Genomic DNA, 15,842 nt, shown 5'->3' with positions numbered 1-15,842 from the left:
ATACATCGGATGACGCACAGTGGCCTTCCATGGAGATTGGCTGATGGGGTGGCACGCAGAGTTGGCCTCGTTTCCGTGTGTCCTCAACCACGGACTTACCGAGGAGGAATGACCCTGGAGAAGAGACTAGGATCGCCTGGTATGCCAGTACCCTTGTAAAATTCGATGATGGGAACTTTCTAGATGTAGGTATAGGACAGAAACCCGGCAGTATGCCCATTGCGCCTTGAATCCGCAGGTTATTCGGAGGAGATGGGCGCATTGGACATGAAGGTATAAATCCTGCAGGCCCATCTTTCACAGGAATCAGACAGCAAGAGCACAGGGTCTCAGGCTCTGAACAGAGGCCTTTTAATTGATGGACCCCATGGACCGGATGACTCTCTTTTGATTTGCGACTTGCTCTTTTCCCCTTAAATAGAACGGGCTGTTAGTGACAGACCTCCTTTGACACCGGTTTCTGTATCTCCGACTTTGCCCTGCATCCTCATTTTTCATCTGGTCTGAGAAAGGATGCTATAAACTGATTCTACAGGAATCCGGGAACTTTTGATCACGTTGTTTGCCGTATTTTCAAGGAGTGCCAATTTTGATCGATAACTTACACTCGGGAAGAATTCAAAATGACAACTCTTTGCCATGAATCCACTAGATGGCGCTGGCATCGTGAGGATCGCTACTGCAGCATTAAGGCGGCTGCTGCCCAAGGCAACTCAGAAATGAATACACGCAAAAGAATAGTTTCCCATTTCTTTATGAGACACTTGAAAAGAATGATGCGAACCATAACAAAACTGTAGAAGACAACACAAGTGGCAAAGTATCCCGGTTTCTCTCATACTGTCAACATGTTTTCCATTATCTGCTTCAACTGTATTCAACACGAAGGGTGGCTTCAGTCCAGTGCTATGGTTTTGTACTGCACCAACACGCCAGAAGTGTCCCCGCGTTACGATCAAAAGGTAGTGAAGGGCGCGAGCATGGAATGCGCTTCTTAGTCTACATACAGCACAGCCCTCCATCTCGCATTCATCTCTGGACAGATGTCCCGTTCTTATGGACTGCCCTCCAGCAATCTGGCAATGCCTGAAGGGCTTGTCTGTCCGGTCAGGGTGTGCGCCCGTTTTCTGACTCTTTCGGGCATGTTTTGTGGTATTGTGAGACAGTTTTTACTTTTGATCTCGCTGAAATCGCACAAACGTTGCTGACAGCAAATACAAATGCATACCGTTCACCATACCTTGCAAAACACTTAACTAGCGTGTCTCGCGCAATAAAACAGACCACGCAGTGTCAGCGTAAAAGGCCATTTTATTAGACCAGAACTGCGAATCTGTACATAACAATAAATCAACAATAACAGTAACAGCAAACCCAACTCACACTTCCCCCCCCATTCGTTTCATTCACCCCGCGTCATCACCAAGCCCTAGAGGCTCCAAACACCTTTCTCTTGCCCGTCAATCACCGTCTTCCAGCCCCCAGTCATTGCAACCTTCCATTCACGCTTCTATCCGTCCTATGCAAACTCCCCCCCCCCAAGGGATGGGTGTGCCCGCTCTTGACCCCCTGTCCCTTCGAATCCTGCCTACAGCAGCTCTGGCCTAAACTGGCAACCCTATGGACCGACCCAACAAACCACCTCCAGCTACCGGGTGGGTGGGCGGCCTTTCGAGCTCCCTCCCGATGGTGCCAGGCGCAGAAAAGAGGAAGTTCCCTTCCTCCCCCGCGCTTAAATACCCACCCCCTAACTCCTCCCCTTCCCCTACCTGGCCTATCCCCTGCGCGAAAGCCCCCGGGGGAAGACTAGTCTGCGACTCTGCTTTCCCCGGGGCCCGCCATCGCGCAATAAAACAGACCACGCAGTGTCAGCGTAAAAGGCCATTTTATTAGACCAGAACTGCGAATCTGTGGATAACAATAAATCAACAATAACAGTAACAGCAAACCCTCACTCACACTTCCCCCCCATTCGTTTCATTCACCCCGCGTCATCACCAAGCCCTGGAGGCTCCAAACACGTTTCTCTTGCCCGTCAATCACCGTCTTCCAGCCCCCAGTCATTGCAACCTACCATTCACGCTTCTATCCGTCCTATGCAAACTCCCCCCCCAAGGGATGGGTGTGCCCGCTCTTGACCCCCTGTCCCTTCGAATCCTGTCAATCAGTGAACCCCCTGTAGGGCGGTTCACTGCCCCCCCCCCCACAGGGCTGCCCGTCCGACCCCGTACCAATCACTCCCGTCGACACCAGATAGACTCGTTCCACAACTTGCTCACCACATCCCGCAACTCCATCATGTACCACGCATTGCCCAGCCGAGACAAGTGCACTCCGTCCTCCCTAAAAGCTAAAGGCTCCTCCAGTCGAATTCCAGGATGTGCAATGACCTTAACGTCCCTGTCCGCACAGTAGAGTCTCATCGCCCTATTAAGCTTCCTCCGGGCCTTCTCGATGGCCCCATGTTTCAAAGCCCCTCTCCACACTTTCCGGGGGATCAGCTCCGTCCAGGCAATGCAGGCCCCCGCCATCCTTGATTTCAAAACATCCAAATCCCTTTGCATGAGTTGCAGCAATGCCAAACCAGACAGTTGCACAAGGTCATTTTCCCCCAAATGAATGATCAGCAAATCCGGGCATCCCCTCTGTGGGACCATCTTCGTGAGCCAGTAGTGCCCCCCATCGCATTCCACTCTTTCCCCACCATTTCACCTCGTGCAATTGTCCCTTCAGTCCCAGGTTACGGCCGTAAACCTGTTGGTCCGCATATTTGGAAGCCCAGTGCACGAATGAGTGCCCAACGATCCAAGTCACCGTCCTACCGCCCGGGCCACCCACGCAACCTACGAAGAAAAAGATGTTAGAACAGGCAACAAAACAGTGCAACAACCAACAACCTGTCTGGGACCAAACTACTTCCTCACATACCTCTCACAACAGCGCGACTTCCAACGCCCAATCCTCCTAATCCTGTCCCAGGACCAACCCAGGCGGGCCGCCGCAGTCGCAGCCCCAATGCCAAAAGAATGAGTGCCGAAACCAGCTCCATCCATCCCCAAGCGTCCCAAAGCCATACGCAACACCGCCAACAGCTGGCCAGCCGTCACTCTCGCACCAGACGCATGGCAGAAAATCTCGCCACCTCGGTCCTCAGGCGTCCCCAAGAAAGACCTCCACTCCAGAACCGGGCAAACCACCCCTCCAGACTCATTCAACCATACCCATTTGCCCCTGCCCACTTGATCCGTCTTCGAGCGTCCCAGCCAAATCCCCAAACGCCCCGCATCCACACGCACCTCCTCAAACAACCTACCCGCCCCCCGTCTCGTGCCCAACAGCTCAGATACCCGGAACGCCCCAAAAAACATCCATACCATGCAGAAACGAAACAGGCCCACCTCAATCGGGTCATAACAGCATTCCGGCAACACCCCAACCAGCCGAACCAACAAATCAAACGTCACTGCCTCCCGCAGCCGACTCCCCCCAGCCCCCCTCTCCCGACCCCACCCCCGCAACATGTGAGTCAACACCACATCTTTGGTGGGGTCAAAACCCAAGAACAAAACACAGTAAAAAGAAATTCCAGCCAACTTCCCAGAGATCGTAGCCGCAGTCAACCCCCGGTCCATACAAGCCAACACGTAACCCCTCAGACCTTCCACCACAGCCGACTCCCCGCTCACGACACCATCCACCGTCCAGCCCATGAAAGTACTAAATTCAGACCATGCAAGACGATACCTCCTCCTCGTGGTCGGAGCCAACGAACCCTCCACCAGACCAATCATCCTAATTCCCCCAAGGCCCAGATGCGGGCCGGCAGCTCGGTCTTGCAGGCGTCCGCTCCCGGCACCAGGTGTCGGAACCGCTGCCACTGCGAACGAGACAAAGCATCCGCAATGTCATTATTCGCCCCAGGGACATGCTTAGCCCGAAACACCACATTCAGCTGCAGGCACGCCAACATGAACCTGCGCAACAGCCGCAGCACTCGCAGGTCCCTCGCCCTCTGATGATTGACCAGCTCCACCACCGTCATGTTGTCAACGTGAAAGAGCACAGACCTGTTCCGAAAGTCCTCCCCCCACACCACCAATGCCACCAGCAATGGGAAGAACTCCAAAAAGGCAATGCTCCTGCCCTGCTTGATCCAGGAGGCCGGCCAGCTCTCCGCACACCACTTTCCATCCCAGAAAACACCAAACCCCGCTGACCTAGCCGCGTCAGAGTAAATTTGGCATTGCCAGACCGCCCTTTCTTCGTCAAAATCCAAGGACACCCCATTGAAATCCTGCAGGAAAGTAATCCATGTCCTCAAGTCCGTCCTCACCCCCAAATAAATCCTCACTCTGTGATGCGGCAGCACCGCCCCCGACATGGCCATGCCGAGCCGCCTGCAGAACGACCGCCCTGCCCGTACCACCCTGCACGCAAAGTTAAGGAATCACAGAAGCTTCTGCACCGCCCGTAAAGGGATCCGCCGTTCCCCCACAGCCCACTCCAGACCTGCCAGAATCTCCCTCACCTTGGTCGCAGGCAGGCGCGCCATACACTGTACCGAGTCCAGTTCCCCAGGAAAGTGAGGCAACAGCTGGGACCAGCCGTCTTCTCGGGCGCCAAAGGCACCCCAAACTGCAAGGCCAAAGCCTGGAAACGCGACAGGGTCCTGCCGTAATCCCCGGACCCCGACCTCCCCAGGAAGAGGAAATCGTCCAAGTAGTGAGTGACTTCACGGCACCCACTGACCCGCACCATGACCCACTGCAAGAAAGTGCTGAAAAGCTCAAACAGCGCACAGGAGATGGCACACCCCATGGGCAAAACCTTGTCCACGTAGATGGCACCCCCAAACTGCATGCCCAAAAGCGCAAAATCCGCAGGGTGAATAGGCAGGAGACGGAAAGCTGACTTAATGTCACACTTTGCCAATTCCGTACCCGGCCCACACGACCTCACCAGGCGGACCGCATTGTCCACCGACGCATACAGCACCCTTGAGTCCTCCTCCGCAATGAAGTCATTCACCGATCGACCCTCCGGCCACGACAAATGGTGAATCATTCTGAACTCCCCTTCCTCCTTCTTTGGCACCACCCCCAACGGAGAAATGATCAGGTCCAGCAATGGCCAGTCAGTAAACGGGCCAGCCACTCTCCCTTCCGCCACCTCCTTCTCCAACTTCGCAGCAACTACCCCCGGCAACTCTTTCGCAGACCTCAAATTCTCAGCCCAACGACGTTCCCTGGGACCCTGGTAGCCCACCCGAAAACCCTCGGTGAACCCCCAGAAGAGCCGCACTGTGGCGTCGCGATCAGGATAGCACGCGAGCCACGGGGCCATGGCCTCCACCCTAACCGGAGTAGGCGCCTTTCGGACCAGGCTGGCCCGCCCCATTGCGTTCCTCCATTGTTCGGAGGGGGTGGTGAGTGTGAGGCACTGCGTAAGGGCGTGTTTGCCGCCGCACTTCGAGCACTCGTGTTTGAACTTACATGGGTACCTAGAGCAGAACCCCCGATTGTAGCTCCAACATGCCCCCGTGGAGGAACCCCTGGGCTTAGACGGCTGACCTGACACAATGGTGCTGGGCACTGTTCCACCCCCCACCCCGCCCTGGGCGGGACGCGGCGGAAAAGACCGATACAACACCGGCAAACCACTGGCAGTGTGTGTAGACGCCGACGAGTGCGAAGAGGACAACCACTGCATCCAAAGCTCCTGGTCTACCTCACCCCAACTCTTCTCCGGATCCGCGCTAACCTGGCCCGAAACTCCTCGTCGTAGCTCAACCACGCAAACCCCCCAAACTGCATCTGGGCCTTGCGAATGATGTCCATGTATTTAAACAGCGCAATCGCCCGGTCCAGATACTTCTGGCAATAAACACTGGCATAGATCAGGAAAGCCGACGTCCAATTCTCCATAGTCACCGGCACCCTAGGCCGCCTCGTCAATTCCCACTCCTCCTCCTTAGAGCCCTCCTTGGCCTGAACCTCCTGATGAAGCAACTTAAAAACGTCCACAAACTCATGTTTCCATATCCTCTCTTTCAGTTTCTCCGACAAGTGCGACCCAAGAGGCATCGCCAACCCCATATAAGGCATCTTCTTAGGCACCTACACCCCTTTCTCCTCTTTGCCATCTCCCTTGTCCGTCTGCACCCCCAAAGTTACCGACTTACCATCCACCTTCTTACCATCCGCAGGTGGACCGCCAGATGGCGACTCCCCCTCCCTCACAGAACCGTCCCCCACACCCACCGACCGGCAGGTGCGTTTCCGGCCTCCCCCCCCCCTAGGAGCGTCATCCCAAGCTGCCCACCAGGCTCCCTCACCTGTGAGTGCCGGCGTCCGCTCCCGGGGCCTTCCTCTGGACTCCGTCCCCCGGACCGCCACCGATCCGGCCATCTTCGTTCCAGTCTCGACCTGCAACACACCAAGGTCGTTGTCTCCCGCCGCGCCGCCTACGCCTTCCAGGTCATCCCGCACCTCCCCGTCTTCCAACTCCTCACTCTCAGCACTGTAATCCAGCTCAAGCACCGGTTCCAGATCCACACCCTCGCAGACCACCTCCTTCACTGCACGCTTCACACCTTTCTGCACACTCCCTCGTCCATGCATACCAGAAGCGCCACGTGCCGAAGTCGCCCGATCATGCGGTGGAGGGACAGCCGCCGCAGACTGCCCTACTGCTTCCGGCCTGCGTCTCGGACAACCGCCGACTTGGATCCCCTCCCGCCCCTCAGGTCGCTCGAACCTGAGCGGGCACCCGGCACCATCGGGCCTCAAAGCCGTCCCAGCCGTCCCTACTTCGGCCGCACCCCCCGGAGGGGGGCGGCCTGCCCTGCCTTCTTCGCTTTAGCCCTCCTGGCCTCTTCTTCCTGCCTCTCCGCCTCCAGTTCCTCCTCAGAGGTGGGGGTGGGTGGACCCTCAATCTCATGGCCCCAGACCGCACCCTCCCTGGCACGCGTCGCCTCTGCCCACCTGACCTCCTGAATCTGCTCCAAAATCCGCTCCCCGCGGGACCTCTCCTCCCAAGAAACGGTACCCCAAATCTGTGGGGGAGGGGGCAGGCAGTAGCCAAAGAAATCACCCCCTTGGGGAAAGAAACCCACCTGCTGGAAACCTTGCACCCATCCAGGCCCGCCAATGGGGACCAGAGTGGGAGACCCGCTCTGGCCCGCCACACCCCCGGGCGCCACCGGCCTCAAAACGGCCGGGGTGCCCGCCCTGGAGCCCCTGGACAAGTCAATGGGGGCCTCCCCCACCAGCTCCCCCGCCTCCTGCAACACAACCCCAGGTCCTTCCCCTTGAAAAGCACCACCGGCACGTTGGTCGACAGGCCCATGGGCCCCACTGCCACCCGGGGACCCAACCATGACCATAGCAGGCCCAGCCGGGGCACCCGCCTGCCCCTCCCCCTGCAGCGCGCCGGCCGGCACCAGCAGGGGCCCTGGGGGCGGAAGCGCGTAAGGCGCGGCCTTCACAGCCGATCCCGAGGCCCAAGGCAAAAACTCAAGCGGAGGGAAAGCCCGCGCGGAGGTGCTCCTGCGCTTCCCGCCCCTCGCCGGATCCTTGGGAACACCGCCCCCCCTCCTGACCTCAGACCCCCCCCTCAGGGTCCAGCTCGTCCTCCTGGCAGGCGAACACCGCCGCCTTGACCCCGGCCGAGGCAGCACGCGTGCGCCTCGTGGCCCCCACCCACGCCTGTTCCATGACCCCGGGCCTAATAAGGTCATCCCGGCCGGCCCTCGCAAGCAACAGCAAGGCCTCACGGACCTGCTCCGCAGACACACCAGACATCTTACCCAATCAAAATTGCCTACAAAGCGAAAAGATGAAACCCAGCTGCCGTGAAACAGCTCCGAACGAAATCCAACCAAAATTAGCACTAGGCCTCACAGAAACTAGTCCTAACTAACTCCTTTCGAGCTCCCTCCCGATGGTGCCATGCGCAGAAAAGAGGAAGTTCCCTTCCTCCCCCGCGCTTAAATGCCCACCCCCTAACTCCTCCCCTTCCCCTACCTGGCCTATCCCCTGCGCGAAAGACCCCGGGGGAAGACTAGTCTGCGACTCTGCTTTCCCCGGGGCCCGGCATTTACAACTTCAGAACTGGCCTGATCTTCAAATGTCGGCTTCTCTTTAACTCTATGATCGCTAAAGAGGGCACTTTTATTTTGGTGCCCGGGGCCCGTTTTCAGTCCCCGGGCACCTGCGTTTAGTGACACAACCTATGTCCGGACAGATGGCTGACCCCAGAGGTTCAACAACAAATAAACCAGGGGCACCCTCGGGCCAGAGAGAGTCCATGCTCTCAGATGTGGCGTACAATAGCGGGGGATTGGCACCCAGCCGCCACTGTCTGCACACCCTCTCTCACCCAAAGGAAGAGGAAATCTCTGAAATGAACTGAGTGTGAGAGGGAAAGAAACAGGCAACCTGCCCTCGCGTTGCAGCCACCCGAGGAGTGGGCACTTGTAAACAGCTCCAACAGTCGAGTTACAACCAGAGAGGCCCTAGCACTTGTGCCTCGCAGTCACAGGGCATTCACGACTTCTATGACATTGGTTGGGATGTGACTGTTAAACCTTCAAATGTCACATAAAGGCTCCCATAAAGGGCCCCTTTCATTTATTCATAGAAAACTGTCCAATATAAATCATATTTTGACAGAGGAGATACAACAGTATCCTCCTGGTGAGTTGATGTAAGAACAGCAGGTGGCCCTATGTAGGTGGGGCACAGAAACTTTTAATAGATGTATGAAGCCTCTTTGTTACTATCCTTTGGCATGTGCCTGCCTTGTGAGGGTGTAAGTGCACTCATAACACACCCTTGAAGCCAACGGGTTTCAACCTTCTAGGTGTGCCTAACATTTACTTGATGAAGGTCTTCCTCAGGGCTTACTGGCTTTTATGGAGGACACTACATATAAAACAGAAAGCCAGAAATGTGTGATACATTTTGAAAATGAGGGGAAAACCATTAATTGTGTGCATCTCAGCATTCAGACAGGTGGTCCTAGAAGTTCACATACCGTTTGGTCTGGGATCATATAGGCCAAGACTCAATGGCTATCTCCCCAGTGGAGATAGTTCAGCGGTAGAAGTGGGCGGGGACGGAAGGGCACGGCGTGCCCCTACTTCTAAAAATAATTTCAGCCCGTTCCCCTACTTCTTTCTTTGAAAAAAGCATCCCGGGACGGAGAGAATAGTCCTACTAAAAACAATAACTTTTTTTTCAGCTTCCAGGGGCTGCTCGCACTTCTCTGTTGAACTCCAGAGGCTGCAGCAGCCCCTCCCTGAGCTCGCACAGACCGAGGGCGGGCCCATTGTCATTCCGATTGAGGCTGATTATCCCCTTTGGAATGACAATGCGCCCGCCCGCTGCCTGCCTTTAGCATATTCCAGTGAGATCTGTCTGCATGAGGTGTCTCTGGTATCTGGGTGCAGGCCATGGCTCTTTGTGCAACAAATATACGAGATGGGTCTGCAAATGTGTAATCAAAACTTTAAAACAATCCCGCTGGGGCGTGAGAGGTGCGCTGTGGGCAGTGTAATCTGCTGTTTGGAAAACACAACCCTGACGTCCACGACGCTGAGGAGGCGAGGAAAAGTATTACATTCGATCAAGCCATTTTTATAGACAGTATACGTGTAAAAACACTTGTGGCTGTCAAAGGCATGAGGGAAGGTGCTTGCTTCTTCTAATGCGCTTTATGGAATATATATTTTGCCTAGTGCTCTAAGCTGTGTTTTTATAAGTGTGTTTTGCTGCTCGGTACATGATGTATTAAAGGGGAAATCCAGCGAATATTACATTAGTCTCAACACCCAGCAGACGTAATTGAACAAGGGAACATCGTGGGATGCCTATTGTTGGGGATTGTTCAAAATACAGGTCTTGATAAAGAGAACGGGGTTTTCCTTTAAACTGCCAGACCCCTTTAACTGGAGGACAACGTGATCTTAAGCCCTCCTCTGCGATCCTGTGGCCTTTAAGGTGTGAGGCTCTGCTCAGGGGAGCAGCTAAAAAATCAAAATCACCCGAACTTTGAACTACACTTATAATGGCAAGCACCACGTGATAAGTGTCCTTTGCACTCCCTAAAAGAGCGGCCTTCACTGCTCCATCCAACCAAGGGAGTAGTCAGAAAATTAGAATGCCCCCCATTTTGCAGTAAACCTCTGATGCACACCAAGCAAAATAAGTAAATGTGCCCATCCTCCACTCGAAGAAGTGACGCGGACAGGAGAAGTGACGGGACAGGAGAAGGAGAAGTGAAGTGAAGGGACAGGAGAAGGAGAAATGAAGTGAAGGGATGGTAGAAGGAGAAGTGAAGTGAAGGGACAGGAGAAGGAGAAGTGACGGGGGCAGGAGCAGGGAACGGGGCAGAACTGAAGGGACAGGAGAAGTGAAGGGACAGAAGAAGTGAAGGGACAGTAAAAGTGAAGGGACAGGAGAAGGAGAAGTGACTGGACAGGAGACGGAGAAGTGACAGGACAGGAGAAGTGACGGGACAGGAGAAGTGACGGGGGCAGGAGAAGTGACGGGGGCAGGAGAATTGAAGGGGGCAGGAGAAGTGACGGGGACAGAAGAAGTGAAGGGACAGGAGAAGTGAGGGGACAGGAGAAGTGAAGGGACAGGAGAAGGAGAAGTGACGGGACAGGAGAAGGAGAAGTGACGGGACAGGAGAAGGAGAAGTGAAGGGACCAGGAGAAGGAGAAGTGACGGGACAGGAGAAGTGACAGAACAGGAGAAGTGACGGGACAGGAGAAGTGACGGGACAGGAGAAGTGACAGGACAGGAGAAGTGACGGGACAGGAGAAGGAGAAGTGATGGGACAGGAGAAGTGACGGGACAGGAGAAGTGACGGGACAGGAGAAGTGACAGGACAGGGGCAGGAGAAGTGACGGGGCAGGAGAAGTGAAGGGACAGGAGAAGTGAAGGGACAGGAGAAGTGAAGGGACAGGAGAAGTGACGGGGACAGGAGAAGTGACGGGGACAGGAGAAGTGACGGGGACAGGAGAAGTGACGGGACAGGAGAAGTGAAGGGACAGGAGAAGTGAAGGGACAGGAGGAGTGAAGGGACAGGAGAAGTGAAGGGACAGGAGAAGTGACGGGGACAGGAGAAGTGACAGGGGCAGAAGAAGTGACAGGGGCAGGAGAAGTGACGGGGCAGGAGCAGTGACGGGGGCAGGAGAAGGGAGGGGGCAGGACTGTTCCCATTGGGCGCAGAATCTAGACTGATTTGCATATGACTCGGTCCAAACTGGAATGGCATTGTGAGCAAAGAATCAATGGATTTAGGCCCAGATCTCTGTACTGGGGTGAATCTATGATATGTTTTGCATTCAGTTGTTGTTTTTGCTATATTATGATTGAGCAGCTAGCTGGCGACATGAATATGAAGGAGCCTTTGTGGCTTTCGGGGAGTCTAGATTCTCCTGAAGAGTCCCTTTCTCTTCTGAGCCCTGCTTAACACATGTGTACAGGAGGAGCCCTGTATTCATGACCTCACTGTTTGAGACAAAAATTAATCATGGATTTCTGAACAATGAGAGTGAAAGCATTAAGGTAACATGTTGTTCCTGCTTATATTTCACACGCTTTACATACACCTGTATTCCCTATGACTGTTTGCTTTTTCCTGAATTAAACCTTAAACATGTTTATCCATTGTTTTAATTAAATAACGTTATAAGCTGTAACAGGTCAGTGAAATGCTAAACGAACTAAAAATTGGTATGTTTTGCTATTTCTAGCCACGCCCCTGACTCCGCCAACTGATTCAATCTTCGGTTATTCCCGCCCCCTGATTCTCCACCCACAGTTCCCCTACTTTTTTATCCCCACTTCGACCACTGAGATAGTTACATTCAGAGTTGTTTGGTTGGTTGATAGGGTACTCTGCCTTTAAAGAACAGCTTCTGGAGAGGCGAGAAAGGAGAAAGGAACAGGTGGGCACATAGTTAATTTGTGACCTTTGTTCTAGTGTGGCGAACAAACCCTAGAGGTGGTCAAGTGTATCTTACTTCTTGGACAAACTGGCTTATTTTCTTCTTAAAAACAGCTTTTATATGGAGTCCTGGTGTAGAGGCTTACCTTTCAAATGTTCTCTGTTTACAGCCTCTACAATGATATTATGCATATAATGTCATGCTAGTGGGGGTCAGGGGAGTTGCCACACATAAATATATGTAAATCTTTCCTGTTCTACCATATTCTATCACCCGAGGCTATTGCTGTGCATGCTGATGGTTATTTAATTGCAGCGCTCTGAACTCAGCCTTTGCACATGACGGGGAGGCAAAAACAATCAAATGGGAACATTATCAGCTAATTGATCTACTTGTAAAGAGAGGGCACTTGAGTGCGCTGGTTTTTCAGGATCAAACCTCGGACAGAACGTTTTTGTCGTATCTGTGTTGCCAGATGATTGCTGGTTCTCATGCACTCTGGTAATCGAGTCCCTGCTGCATTTGAACCCCTCGTAGCTGGACACGATACAGCGGTCACGCTGGCTACTTAGGAGAAGTAGTTCTCCATGTCCCTGGTGACTGTAACCCCCGTGTTCGCTAAGCTTTGTGTTTTGAAAATGTTTGAGGTTGTAGTTTTTAACTGGTGGGGTGTAGGAATCTGGACCCATATGCAGATGTCCCACCACTTATTGCCCCTATGTGAACTGCTAACCAGGCTCCAGTGCCAGTGTTCTTGCCATTAAAAATAAATGTCTAATTGTAACCCAAATTGGCAAGAACTCGAGCACCCTTGTAAGTGCCTGGCAAATGGTACATGTGGTAGGCAGAGGCTCCCTATGGGCTTCAGCATGTCTTATGCCTCCCAAAGGGACCCTCACAAAACCGACATGAAAACTACCATTGCAAGATGCATGGAAGGGTGTGACCACTTCTGAAAATAAAACATTGCACACTGCCTGTGTATAATGCCTGTACATTGCATGTACTATATGTAAGTCACCCCAACATCAGGACCTATCAGCCCTAAGGCAGGGTGCATACAGGTTATGTGAAGTCATATCTCCATGAGCAGTTATGCCCCTGTAATGTCTAGTTATATTACTAGATGTTGCTAGTGAACAGGAAAGCCAGATTAAGGTGTGTACCAGGCACTGGTAATTATGAGTTTCCCAGATACCTGCTGGCTTCACTGAAACCTATGGTGTTTGTTATTAACCACATTGTATTAATACATTCATACTGATGCCAATAGAGGATTTATCAAAACATGTATGAGGGGGCACATTAGAGGTGCCCCCTAAAACCTTCCAATCTCTTAGTTTGCTGGCTGACTGGTTACTTCCAGCTTGCCACAACACACGTGTTTCTGACCCCCTGGAAGTGAGAGCTGTTCTCTCAGAAGCCAGAAACGATGCCTGCTCTGGCAGGAGGTGTTTAGACTTCCTCCATCTTGATGGCTAGTAAATCTGCTTATCAAGGCAAGAGGTTTCAAAGCCTCTGCTACCTTTTAAATGCAGTCACGGATCCCCCCTCAGACCTGAGTGATGCCACTTCCTGCCCTGAGACCCATTTTCACCACAACAGTTAGCTATGCTGGGAGGTGTGATGCACTATCAGGCAAATCCCACCCTTATGGTGAGCTGCCTGATGTGCCCCATGAAATAAGTATTCCACCATCTTGATGTTGGTGGAATATGATTCTCTGGGGCAGGACTATGTCCACTTCCCACAGGAAGTGGTCCTATAGGTGGCATAATGACTCCAGGGGCAAGTACCCTTCACTCCTCTTATTGACCCTAAATACAGTACTTAGGGGGCCCCTTGACACCAGGACCTTGGATTCATCTGACTGAAGAAATAGTAGGACAAAGAAGAGCTACTGAAGTGAGAACTACAGACTACTGGTGGAGTGGAGAAGTGTGGCTCACCGGTTAGAGGAGGCAGACCTGGACGCAGAGGTCAGACCCGGGACCAGGGTTCAATTCCCGACGCGGCAAGGTCTTGAGCTCAAAATGTCCACGGACTTGATAATTCTCGCCTCGGTGCCTACTCGAATCATGGGTTCACACTCTGCAACTCTGGGCAATAGCTTGGTTAAGTAGTGTAGGGAGTCATGCTGAATGGAGAGTTTTAGGCTTTAGGGTAGTGCAGTGGTGCTTGGGTAGTGGAGGGGGTTGTGCTGTGGTAGTGGTTTATGATTTAGGGTAGTGCAGTGGTGTTTGGGTAGTGTAAGGGGTTGTGCTGGAGGTAGTGGTTTAGGGTTTAGTGTAGTGCATTGGTGTTTGGGTAATGTAGGGTATACTGCAGGGGGTAGTGTTTTAGGCTTTGGGGTAGTGCAGTGATCATTGGTAAGTGTATAGGGCACCGCTGAGTATAGTGTTTTAGGTTTTAAGGTAGTACAGTGTTGTTTGTGTAGTGTAGGGTGTCGTGTTGGGGTAGTGTTTTAGGATTTAGGGCAGTGCAGTGGTGTTTGTGCAGAGTAGGGAGTCATGTTGGGGGTAGTGTTACAGGGTTTAGGGTAGTACAGTGATGTTTGTGTAGTGTAGGGTGTCATGCTGGGGGTAGTGTTTTAGGGTTTAGGGCAGTGCAGTGGTGTTCGCTCAGTGTAGGGGGTCATGCTGGGGTAGTGATTTAGGATTTAGGGTAGTTCAGCGGTCTTTGTGTAGTGTAGGGGGTCGTGTTTAAGGGTTTAGGGTAATGCAGTGATCTTTGGGTAGAGTAGGGGGTGGTGCGGGGGTAGTGTTTTAGGGTTTATGGTAGTGCAGTGGTGTTTGGGTAGTGTAGGGGGTTGTGCTGGGGGTAGTGTTTTAGGGTTTAGGGTAGTGTAGTGGCATTTGGGTATTGTAGGCGATTGTGCTGGGGTAGCGTTTCAGGGTTTATGGTAGTGCAGTTGGGGTTGGGTAGTGTAGGTGGTCGTGCTGGGGTAGTGTTTTAGGGTTTAGGGTAGTGCAGTGGTGTAAGGGTAGTGAAGGGGTTTATGCTGGAGGTAGTGTTTTAGGGTTTAGGGCCATGCAGTGGTTTTTGCGTAGTGTAGAGGGTCGTGCTGGGGGTGGTGTTTTAGAGTTTAGGACAGAGCAGTGGTGTTTGGGTAGTGTAGGGGTGGTGCTGGGGCTAGTGTTTCAGGGTTAAGGGCAGTGCAGTGGTGTTTGGGCAGTGTAGGGGTCGTGCTGGGGGTAGTGTTTCAGTGTTTAGGGCAGTGCAGTGATGTTCGGGTATTTAAAGGGTCCTGCTGCGGATAGTGTTTCATTGTTTAGTGCAGTGCAGTGGTGTTTGGGCAGCGTAGGGAGTCTTACCGGGAGTAGTGTTGCAGGTTTTTTTTAGAGCTGTGCAGTTGTGTTCGGGCATTGTAGGGGATCAGGCTGCAGGTAGTGTTTCAGGGTTTTGGGCAGTGCAGTGGTGTTCAGGCAGCGTAGGGGTCATGCTGGGGTATTTTTTTAGGGTTTAGGGAAGAACAGTGGTGTTTGGGCAGTGTAGGCGTTCATGCTGGCTGTGGTGTTTTAAGATTTATGGTAGAGCAGTGGTGTTTTGGCAGAGTAGGGGTTCGTGCTGGGGTGGTGTTTAGGATTTAGGGCAGTGCAGTTGTGTTTGTATAGTATAGGGGTCGTGCTGGGGGTAGAGTTTTAGGGTTTAGGGCAGTGCAGTGGTGTTCTGTTAGTGTAGGGGGTTGTGTGGGTTAGTGTTTTAGGGTAGTGCAGTGGTGATTGGGTATTGCAGGGCATCATGCTCGGTTAGTGTTTTAGTGTTTAGGGTATTGCAGTGGTGTTGGAGTAGTGTAGGGGGTCATACTGGGGGTAGGGTTTTAGGGTTTAGGGTAGTGCAGTTTAAGTTTAAGTTTAAAATATTTATCAAGCGCAACGTACAC

The sequence above is a fragment of the Lissotriton vulgaris genome, chromosome 7 (assembly GCF_964263255.1).
Source record: "Lissotriton vulgaris chromosome 7, aLisVul1.2, whole genome shotgun sequence".
Classification (NCBI taxonomy): Eukaryota; Metazoa; Chordata; class Amphibia; order Caudata; family Salamandridae; genus Lissotriton; species Lissotriton vulgaris.
Note: the sequence above shows the minus strand (reverse complement) of the source record.